Genomic DNA, 11,628 nt, shown 5'->3' with positions numbered 1-11,628 from the left:
TATATTTTCCCTCCATGCTTTGTCTGTTGGGTTGTGTTATATTCTTTCCACGACTAGCCCACGTAGTTAACCGGGGGGTTAGAGGGGCGGCAGAGCCCCCCGTTCATTGCGTCGATTGCATAGCGAGGGGGTCACAAGGGGTTTGAGTGGTGCCAGTAACCCACTCTATAAAATTTTGGTTTTGGAACCTATGTTAGGTTGGGCAGACCCACCTATGGTTTTGTGCATGATTTTCGCACATGTTTTTTGGACGCAATGGTTTTCAGTCCATGGTTTTGGACGCAATGATTTTTGGTTCATGGTATTGGATGCTTCGGCATGTATAAATATGTATTATAACATTGAAAGGAACGTAATGGAAAATCAAGCTGGTAGTCCCGATTTTGGGATTCAGGGGAAATCTCTATGTATATGTGTTTTATGTGTTATGCTCTCGCATTGTTTATTTTATGTGTTTTAGAATTCGTATGTAGGTAATTTCTGTACGGGGTTAAAACCTACATTTGGTATCAAAGTTGTTTTGGCTTCAAGGGGATGCCTTTGTTGCTGAGGGGTTTCGCTCGGGCTTGTGGTAGACCCTGTTCAGCGGGATATCTGCAGGATCGATTCTAGTGGTCAAAGAAGATGGCGAGCAGTGCAAAGATAGAGATCGAGAAATTTAATGGTCAGAGTTTTAAGTTGTGGAAACTCAAGATGGAGAATCTGTTGGTGGATAAAGATGAGTGGATCGCGGTAGATCCGGGCACTAAACCAACGAGAGTGTCCGATGAAGAATGGAAGAAGTTGGATCGGAAGGAAAAGAGCATAATACGATTATGTGTCTCAGAGTCGGTATTGCTGAATGTATCAGGGGAAGCTACGGCGAAGGCTTTTTGGGACAAGTTAGGGACTTTGTACCAATCTAAGTCTCTAGTGAATAAACTGTTCCTCCGGAAAAAGATGTATAACCTGAGGATGAAAGATGGAGACTCGGTGACAAAGCATCTGAACGCATTTAATACTGTGGTAAGTTAGTTAGCATCTGTTGATATTAAAATTTTAGATGAAGATAAGTGCATCAGTTTGTTGTGTTCTCTACCAGATTCATGGGATAGTCTGGTTATTACAATAGGTAGCAATGCAACTACCTTGCAGTTTGATGAAATAGTCTCATCCTTGCTGACGAAGGAGATGAGAGGAAAAAATATGGAGAGCCAAAATGGTGATGCCTTGTCTATACGAGGACGATCCCAGAACAGAAACAAAAATAAGTCATCGAGTGGGAGATCTAAATCTAGAGGGAGATCTAAATCTCCAGGAAAACCTGTAAAGGTGGTGTGCTAGAAATGCAGAAAGGAAGGGCACTACAAAAGGGACTGTAAATCTAAAGCTCCTGACAAAGGAAAGGGATCTGATGATGCTCCTTCTGCAGAGGTGAAAACCACCTCAAATGAAGGTGGGGATGTGTACTTGGCTTCTTCAAGTACACATGTAGATCATGAGGCATGGTTGATTGACTCAGGTGCATCCTTTCACTTCATTCCCCATAGAGAGTGGTTCTGCAAGTATGAAAAATACGATGGTGGTGATGTCTTCTTAGGGGATGATAGGAAGGCTAGAATCGTTGGTTGCGGAAAATTAAAGTTGAAGTTGCAAGGTTGAAGGGTTAGAACACTTCCGGGTGTTCTGCATATTCTTGCATTGGGCAGAAATCTGATTTCTGTAAGCAAGTTGGATGATGCAGGTGTAAAAACAGTGTTCGAGAAGGATACCTGCAAGATGGTTCAGGAAGCATTGGTATTGATGCGAGGAGTTTGGATTGGAACTCTGTACAAGCTGCAAGGTAGCACGGTTGTTGATGGGTGCAACAGTTCTATGGTTCCAGAAAGTGGAGCATAAATCTAGTGGTCTCTAGATAGAAGACCATGTTGTGGCATCAAAGGCTTGGACATATTGGAGAGAAGGGCCTTCAAATACTTCATGGTAAAGGTATGGTAAAAGGTATGAGTAATAGCTCTTTGGATTTTGATTTCTGTGAAAATTGTGTATATGGGAAGCAAAATTGGGTGAGTTTCCCCTCTGGTGGTAAGATGGCAAAACATATATTAGAGCTTGTGCATAGTGACGTGTTTGGACCTGTGAAGGTTCCATCACTGGGTAAGTCTGTGTACTATGTATCATTTATAGATGAATTCTGAAGGAATACATGGATATATTTCCTTAAGAAGAAATCTGAAGTCTTTGACAAGTTTAAAGAATTCAAGGCTCTGGTGGAAAATCAAACAAAGAAGAAGATAAAGGTGCTAAGAACAGATAACGATGGAGAGTTTTGCAGTACGGAATTTGAAGAATTCTGTAAGAAGTGTGGTATAGCACAACAAAAGACTACTCCATATACACCTTAGCAAAATGGAGTTGCAGAAAGAATAAACAAGACTTTGATGGAAAGGGCAAGAAGCATGCTCAGTGGTGCTGGGTTAGGACAAGAATTCTGGGTAGAGGCAGTGGAGACAGCATGTTACGTGGTCAATAGATCACCTTCATCAGCGTTGGAGGATAAAACTGCAATAGAGGTATGGACTGGTAAGAAACCCTCTCTTTCACATATGAGGGTATTTGGATGTGATGCATATGTACATGTTCCAAAGGAGAAACGAACCAAGTTGAATAGTAAATCTAAAAAGTGCATCTTTATTGCGTATAAGGATGATTTAATGGGTTATAATCTTTGGAACCTAGTAATAAGGAAGGTTGTGTACAGTCGAGATGTGGTGTTTAGAGAGGTGAAAGATGTTATTAAACATGAAGTCCAACCAAAGGAACCTGAGAAGATAGAGTTTGAGCTAAAGGAGGAAGAATCAGACTCTACAGCAGAGGAGGAATCAAAATATGAAGAGCCACAAACTCCGAGTGTGAGAAGATCAGTTTGAGAAAGAAAGCAGCCAAAAAGGTATAGTCCATTTGCTTTCTATTCAAATTTTGCTTTATCTATTACTGATGATGATCCCAGAACTGTGAAGGAAGTAGTAGATTCAGAGGATGGAAAACTCTAGAAAGAGGCCATGGTTGATGAAATGGAATCTTTGCACAAAAATGAGGCTTGGGATCTGGTGGAGTTGTCGGATGGAAGGAAACCCATTGGCAGCAAATGGGTGTTCAAGAAGAAGACAAATGCAGAAGGAAAGGTGGAGAAATACAAAGCTCGGTTGGTAGAAAAAGGTTATTCCTAGGTGTTGGGAATTGATTTTGGTGATATTTTTTCTCCTGTTTCCAAGGTAACTTCTATTAGATTACTTTTATTTGTTGTTGCTGCTTTTGATTTTGAGGTAGAACAGATGGATGTGAAGACAACATTTCTTCATGGAGATCTGGAAGAGGAAATCTACATGAAGCAACCTAAAGGCTTTGCGGTGAAGGGTAAGAAAGAATCGGTATGCAAGTTAAAGAAGTCTCCGTATGGGTTAAAACAGTCACCAAGGATGTGGTATCAGAAATTTGATACATTTATACGGGGACTTCGCTTCACCAGAAGCAAAGAAAATCATTGTGTGTATTTTAAATTAATTGGTGACGTGTTATTTATTTAGTCTTGTATGTGGATGACATGTTGCTGGTTGGAAATGACAAAGAAATTATCAAGGATTTGAAGACCCAATTGTCCTCCAAATTCGACATGAAAGATCTTGGTGTTGCAAACTATACTCTGGGCATGGAAATTAAAAGAGATCAAGCAAAGAGGAAGCTCTGGTTAAACCAGAGGAAGTATGTCGAGACAACATTGCAGAGATTTAATATGTAGGATAGTAAACCAGTGAAGGTTCCTATTCCTGTAGGTGTAAAGTTATCTGCTGAACAGTGTCCCAAGACACAAGAAGAGGAAGAGGACATGTCTCATGTTCCATATGCAAGTGCAGTCGGTAGCCTGATGTATGCAATGGTCTGTACTAGACCAGACATTGCACAGGCAGTGGGAGTATTGACCAGGTTTATGTCAAAACCAGGAAAGGAGCGTTGGACAGCAGTGAAGCAGGTTTTCAGGTATTTGCGTGGCACTAGTGATTATGGTTTGTGCTACCAAGGAAGACCAGGATTGGACAAAGTGTTGGATATTCGTGGTTTTGTTGATTCAGATTGGGCTGGAGATCTGGATCAGAGAAGATCTACAAGTGGGTGTGTGTTTAACCTATTTGGAGGTGCAGTCAATTGGATGAGTAAGAAACAATCTGTAGTGGCACTATCAACTACAGAGGCAGAATACATGGCAACCACTCATTCAAGCAAGGAAGCAGTTTGGTTGCAGAGATTGTGTTCAAGTATGGGGTTAGTACAAGGAGCTATAAGGATAGACTGTGACAGCCAAAGTGCAATTTTTTTGGCAAAGAACCCTGCATATCATTCAAAGACAAAGCACATTGATGTTCAGTATCACTTTGTGAGGGATATGATAGAAGACAAAAAGGTGTTGCTATTAAAGGTGGACACTTTGAAGAATACTGCAGATGCATTGACAAAATCTGTGAGCTCTGAGAAGTTCTCTTGGTGTAGAGAAACAATGGGCATTGCAGGGCTGGATAAATGACTAAGCTCTCTTGTGGCCCCCTGTGGAAAGAAAACAACAAGTGGGAGAATGTTGGGTTGTGTTATATTCTTTCCACGACTAGCCCACGTAGTTAAACAGGGGGTTAGAGGGGGGGCGAAGCCCCACGTTCGTTGCGCCAATTGTGTAGCGGGGGGGTCATAGGGGGTTTGAGGGGTGCAGGTAACCCCACTCAAAATTTTGGTTTTGGAACCTATGTTAGGTTGGGCAGACCCACCTATGGTTTTGTGCATGATTTTCGCACATGTTTTTTGGACACGATGGTTTTCAGTCCATGGTATTGGATTCTTTGGCATGTATAAATTTGTATTATAACATTGAAAGGAACATAATGAAAAATCAAGCTGGTAGTCCCAATTTTGGGATCCAGGGGAAAATCTCTGTGTATATGTGTTTTATGTGTTATGCTCTCACATTGTTTATTTTATGTGTTTTAGAATTCGTATACAGGTAATTTCTGTACGGGGTCAAAACCTACATTGTCGATCTCAAATTTTTTTCTTGTTTTTTCTTATAGTAGTATTCAACCTTCCTATTGGTCTCATCAAGAGTTTTAGGCTCGTTGATTTTATCATTTCTTTATAAGATTGAGGTCATTGAGTGGAAGCTGAAATTTTACGTACGAATCTTATATATGGAACATACCCTATCAATTCAATTTAAGACTTTATTTGCATAATCATCCATAGTCAATTATCCAAATTTCATAAAGTATTTCTTGAATTGCATCTAAGTGATTTTTCTCTCACAGATATTCTTTAAAAAATTTAGGTCATCCCACCATATAGATGTTATGCCATTCAGATTAAAAATGGCCACTCTAGCTTTCATGTCCATAATAATCATGTACCTAAAACTACTTCCTTAATATAAGAAGCCATGCTTTGTCTTCCTCAACTGATTTCATCTCATCATTAAAAGTAGGTGATTATATCTTTCTAAATTCCCCCTATAAATAGCCTCTAGAATACCTCTTCTTCTTACATTTATGAGAGGAAGGCTTTGAACCATCACTAATTGAATCTTTTGAAGTAGTTTTGCCCTTGTCTAATGATTCTAATGATGTATATGTCCCGTCATTGGAATTCTAAGTTTCAACACCATGGCATCTCGTCACCATGGCATCTCATCCTTACAGGAAATTTACCAATATTACTTGAAATTTGTCCCCGGTGCATTTTTTTAAGATTAGTCAAACTCTATAATAGGGCATGATTTAACTCATTCTATTCTTTTTAGGTCCTTATGATACTTTCATTATCTTCTTTGGAACTCTAAAATTATGCTTTCATGGTTCTCATGGTTTCTACCATTTTTTGAGGAATATATATATCTCTTATATCATTAGACTTAGTTTCCCAAAAATGTTTACTAGATTCTATGATAAGACTTACTTGGTCTATATTATCATCTAATTATTTGAAGTATGAAAACTGATCTATTAATTTTAGCATAACATCAAAACTATTATCATCCCTACTTCCTTGAGCCCATACACAACCCATAGTGCCATAAACATGCTCTAATACCAATTTGCAACATCCCCCAAAATTTGAAAATATATTAAATTTGAATAAATCATATAAATGTTAAATATAATACCGATGTATTATACATTTTTAAAAGCAACCATCGCTAATAGGCCTGGAATTTGACGTCCTACAGGATGTATTTAACATTTCAAAATGTATTTGACGGTTACCGAAAATTTTCCCACATCAGATTTGACGTGTCTTGTAAAGGAGCAACCCGTCAAAATGACGTCCAGTTTAGAATTGAAGCCGTCAAAATATATAATAGGGTACATCCTTTACAGCTGCAATTTCGTGAATTCTAAATAAGTTTGTCAGTTCATCTGCAGTCATTAAGAGCTTTGCAATAAATTTTGTCAGGGAACCTGCAGTGATTACAAACACAGAAAATTAAACAATAAGCAATTTATCTCAATATTACCTGCTAAAAGCAGCAGACTACCTTTGGACAATGTCACATGATAAGGGGAACTAACCCATTGAAGCCTAAAGAGAAAACAGTAAAGAATGTAACCTGCCGGCGAGATTGGTAATATAGACTAAGGAAGGTGTGTTTTCCTGAAAAATGTGAACAATGGCGAACTCATTTGCTTGCAGTTTCGAGGAAGGAATTACAACAAAAGTGTTGGCGTCCATGGTAACTGTAAAAATGGAGAAGATTGCTGCCATGCTCGTACACCAAACTAAGGTATTCTCCATGCTTTGTCGCAGGAGGAACGCATCTCTCTCTAATATTAATTTCAAATTTAATGAGCTCCCCCTCTCCTTTCAAACTACTGCTTTCGAGGATAAACCATTCATGGAGTCCATGTTGTTTCTAATTTGCAGTTTGTTGCAAACCATTATACTTAAATTTAAATTGAGTGTCCTTTTGGGGATATTTACAAGGCGTTGATCTACTTGATGGGATAAAGGTCAATGATGATAACAAGAACAATGATGAATATCAGCATTCCTATTGGCAGATCCATCTCTTACAGGGTATTTTGCACTCTTGCCCTTTTCAAGGTTTTTCATATAATTTGAAAATTTTGACATATTCATTTAAATTAAGAATTTGAACTTATTTTCACATAAATTCATACATTTTGTATTGTTCTCTGTGAAAAATTTAATTGTTTTTAAAGGTGCGTGGGATTTAAAAACTGAATCTTAGATTGGTTTTAATTTTTATTTGTACGAAATTTGAGTTTATTATTGGTAATCATGTTAGTTAAACTCGGTGAAATTAGGTATAATTATGAAGTGTACAGAAAGGACTTAATTTCAGTAATATTAGACTATTTTTAGTAATATAAATAAATCAAAGACTGAAATTTATTTCTATAGTTAAGTTTTTTTCACTTTTTAAATTAAATTCATTAATTAAAAAAATGTCATATGAATGAGTGACTGTTAAAGAAGTTATGGTTTTTTGGGCATGCAGTATTCATGAGTCATGTCTTGGCCCATGGTATTGTAACAATGTCTACTTACATATTAAGAATATCCATGATAAAGTGGGGGTGAATCTCCATGGTTAAAAATTTGTTACATGTTTTTTTTAAATGTATATATATTTAATTTATATATTATTTTTTTACCATTAATAATAACAATAATAAAGTTGTAATTTAATTAGTTTTTATGTTTTCCTTTTCTTTTAATTTTAACAACTTGAGATGTATGATGAAGTAAGTGTTTTGATGATTGTTATGGATTGATGTTTATCACCATTTACTAGCCATTTAATTCATATAGCTATGCTAGTAATAAACATTTTAATGCAATGTTGTAGAATTTCATAGTTACACTATTTTGGGTGAAAGCCATTTAACACCACTTACATGTCATAACTATGATATGATGCAACTCATTTCACATCGTAGTGGTTCAAATTTCTAGTCGAATTCATGAGAGGCTGAAAATTTGATTTTAATTTTGAGTTGGAAATGGTTCAATTCTCAAGTTAGATGGATGAGATCGTTACAAGTTAATTTTGATTTGAATTTGACCACAAAGATACAAGTTACAAATTGAATTCCTTGATCCATGTTTACACAGTGGAGGTGAGTGGTGTATGCTGTGAAATTCAAAAGTGAGGGTATAGATAGCGAAAAACAACTATAACTTTTTTGAAATCCTTAACAAATAGGAACATTGTTGGTTAAAGTTTAATCATGTGGTTCCTAGTGAGGAATGCTCCCTAGAACTAGGACGAAGGGATAATTTCCAACATACATGATTGAACCAAGGAAAGAATAAGAGGACATTGACTAATCATTGTTTCTTCGTTAGAGGTTTTATTGGTCATAGCTTCTTCATTAAAGTTCTTGTTGACAAGAGTTCATGTTGTTAATGGTTCCTTGTTGGGCACAATTCAATCTATCATATTAAAAAAAATTGGCTAAGAAAGTACGTTAAACAATGACCAACAAGATGGGAAATTTATTCAATAAGAATATTAACTAATTTCTTATTCTTTTTCCTTAGTTAAAAGTTCCTTCGTGACTTATGATTCCTATGGTTATATTTTTTGTTGACTAAATTTCATTCATCAAATTTCTTATTGGTTGTAGTTTCTTTATCAAAGTTCCTATCTATTACAATTCTCCATCCTTTTGTTCGTGAGGGTTCTTAATCAAGAAATTCCTTAGAATTATGATCAACATGAACTTTAACCAACAAGACCCAACATCAATACAACAACTTAGATCGATTAGGGAACAAGAAAATCATAGTTCATTGGTCGTAGTTCCCTGGTCAAAGTAATTATCTAGGAAAGTTCCTTCGAAGTATCACTAGCATGACTTCTCATTAACAAGAACTCAAAAAGAAGGCATAGAGATATAAGCTTGGTCAAAGTTCTTCTTTGTCACAATCTCTTTTACCAATAGGAACACTCATCATCATTTGACCAAAAAATATTTGTTAGACTTCTTGGCCAAGAAGAACTTTGACTAGGAAACTATGAGGACTATGAACTTTAATGAAAAATAGCTTTGTTTATTAGAGTTTTATTGGTTTTAATTCGAGGTCATGAAAATTCTTTTGAAATATAACTTATGCGAACTCTAACTTACATTAATGTTATTACTAGAGGATTAAATTTTAATTGTATTTGTTAGAGATAGTTGAGATATTCTCTCAACTTATCTTCCTAAGTATGGAATAACTTGGATCTCACAACAATTCAAAAACCCTGTATAAACCTATTGTATTTGTACCAATTTTAATATAGTATATCAAGCATGAAGAATTTTGTGATTATTTTATTTAGATCAAAGCAAGGTATCAAAACACATATATTAACTTAGGAAAAAACAAGGCACTCTCAGAGGGAGATTAATGAAAGTTGAGATGCAAGAGTAGTTGAAAGAAATTTTCCAGGTAAAGGGAGGTCGACACTCACAAGTTTTCCTAGAACGTAAAATGAAAGGCATGAAAAATGCAAAAACATCATCAATTTTTCATTTGACGGGCAAAGTAGAATTGAAATTCCAAGCCTAATCGCTAATATATGTAGTTATTCGCCCCATACCTTTCATCAACATGAAAACATGCAAAAATGATTAAGGTTATCACATCCGGAGGATCATTATGACTCTATGGTGTATCACGCATGATTTTGTTTCTAATGCAATCAACATTGTATCACACTAGATTCATCTTTTAATGTGATACATATAATTTTGTATCACGTTGCTCTAAACATTTTATCGCTGTGGCATATCGCACTTCTCCAAAATCATATTGGCACGAAAAGTCCTTGTTGTTTGTATTGAGGAAAAACTTACACCCTTATGAAGAATTGTGTCATAAATCCTTTTAGTGTGATACATCACACCTCGTGAAAAATCATTTTGTTGTGAAACCTCCTCATTCATTATATGACAACAAAGTTTTTAGTCTTATGGTGTATCACATTGAAAACCCTTTCAGTGTGATACATTACACTTCTTCAAAAATCTCTCTGCCATGACAACTAAAAGTTCTAAAGGTTGCAATATATTACATTGAAAAAAATCCAATGCAATATGTTGCACTAAAACTTTCTTTTCAGTGACACAAAAAAGTCACCATGTTTATTTAAAAACAATGTCTTTTAAAAATTCCAAAAAATTGTTGTCTTAATTAAAATTTCTATGTGTTTTCTAAACCGATTCAAGGAACCCAACTTCTCAACCTAGATCATGAAATGGATATAAAAGCATCGATGAAACTTTACTTTGCAATTAATATCAAGGGAAGCTAGGGTTAAGGATTGCGAGTGACAAAGGCCCTTCAACCTAAAAGAAAATACAAGCTCTACCCATATTGTCGTAACAATTATAATAACATGGAATATTTTCAAGGTACAAGGTGGATTCACCGAGATTGCTTAGAAAGCCATTAAAGAAACAATTTCTAGGAAACAAATTTCCTTGCATATAGTACAACAATAATAGTGATTATTTAGAGAGCAAGGAGGGAGATAAGATTTAAATCCCTTAATATTGATGTGGCTATTTTGTTCCTTTGATTGGTATAATTGTGACAAGAAATTCCAATTTTATCTATATGGACATAAATTTTCTACACACTCATTACTAACGTTGTTAGTCGGTTGAATTGAAAGATAGATTGTCAGCAAGGTATTGGTTCGATGGTTGAACCTTCGTAAGGAACCACATCTCATAATGAATTAAATGAACCTTGGTACATATTCTACTTGCCAACCAATCTATAAGAATAAATGAACATGCATCGCATGAATCCTATAACAAAGTATTAATACAATCTATAGGAATAAATTGGCATACATCGAATTGAATGCATAATACAAATGAAAAAATACTCAGAAGTATACAAGAACCAACAAGGATATTAATATATCAAGTGTATAGAGTAATCCCAACACAAACAACCTGTATTCACCAATCTACAACCTTACAAGAAAACTTAAATGAAGTTATTCATAAACAAAATAACATATTTATACTCCATGAGGCATTCTTTCTTTGTTTATAGTAATAGAATGAATAATTTGGCCTCAAGTGATAACACACAAAAACATACTTGAAATCTAAAAATTCTTTGTTTTCACCAACAACTTTTCATTCACAAATGTATAGAACTATATGCCTAATTTCAATTTATTAATCCATGACAATATAGATGTTATAATCAATGCAGATAAATGATGTTCCAAATTAAATATGAAGATCTTATTTGTTTGAATAATGCAAGCCAACCAACTGATTGAGGTAGAGAAATTTTACACCCAATTATAGGCTTTGTTGCACTTAATATATCTACAATAAGCACCCCCTAGCTAGGTTATGATATCACCAGGGAAAATAGGCAATACAAACAACTCAATCTAGTATCTCAATCTCAAGTAAGAATATTACTAACCAAGTGTCTAGCTATTGAGTTATTTCAAAATAGACTAGCTATATGGCACCCAGACAACCTGCTCCCCCACAACACAAGGAGATTCTTTCATATTGCTCAATAATCCCCATATGCACTTGTTGATGCCTCGAAAATCGCTGCAAC

This window comes from Pinus tabuliformis, chromosome 9 (assembly GCF_031772625.1).
Source record: "Pinus tabuliformis cultivar Carrire ecotype Pingquan chromosome 9, CPIR1, whole genome shotgun sequence".
Classification (NCBI taxonomy): domain Eukaryota; kingdom Viridiplantae; phylum Streptophyta; class Pinopsida; order Pinales; family Pinaceae; genus Pinus; species Pinus tabuliformis.
This window is presented reverse-complemented; position numbering follows the sequence as displayed.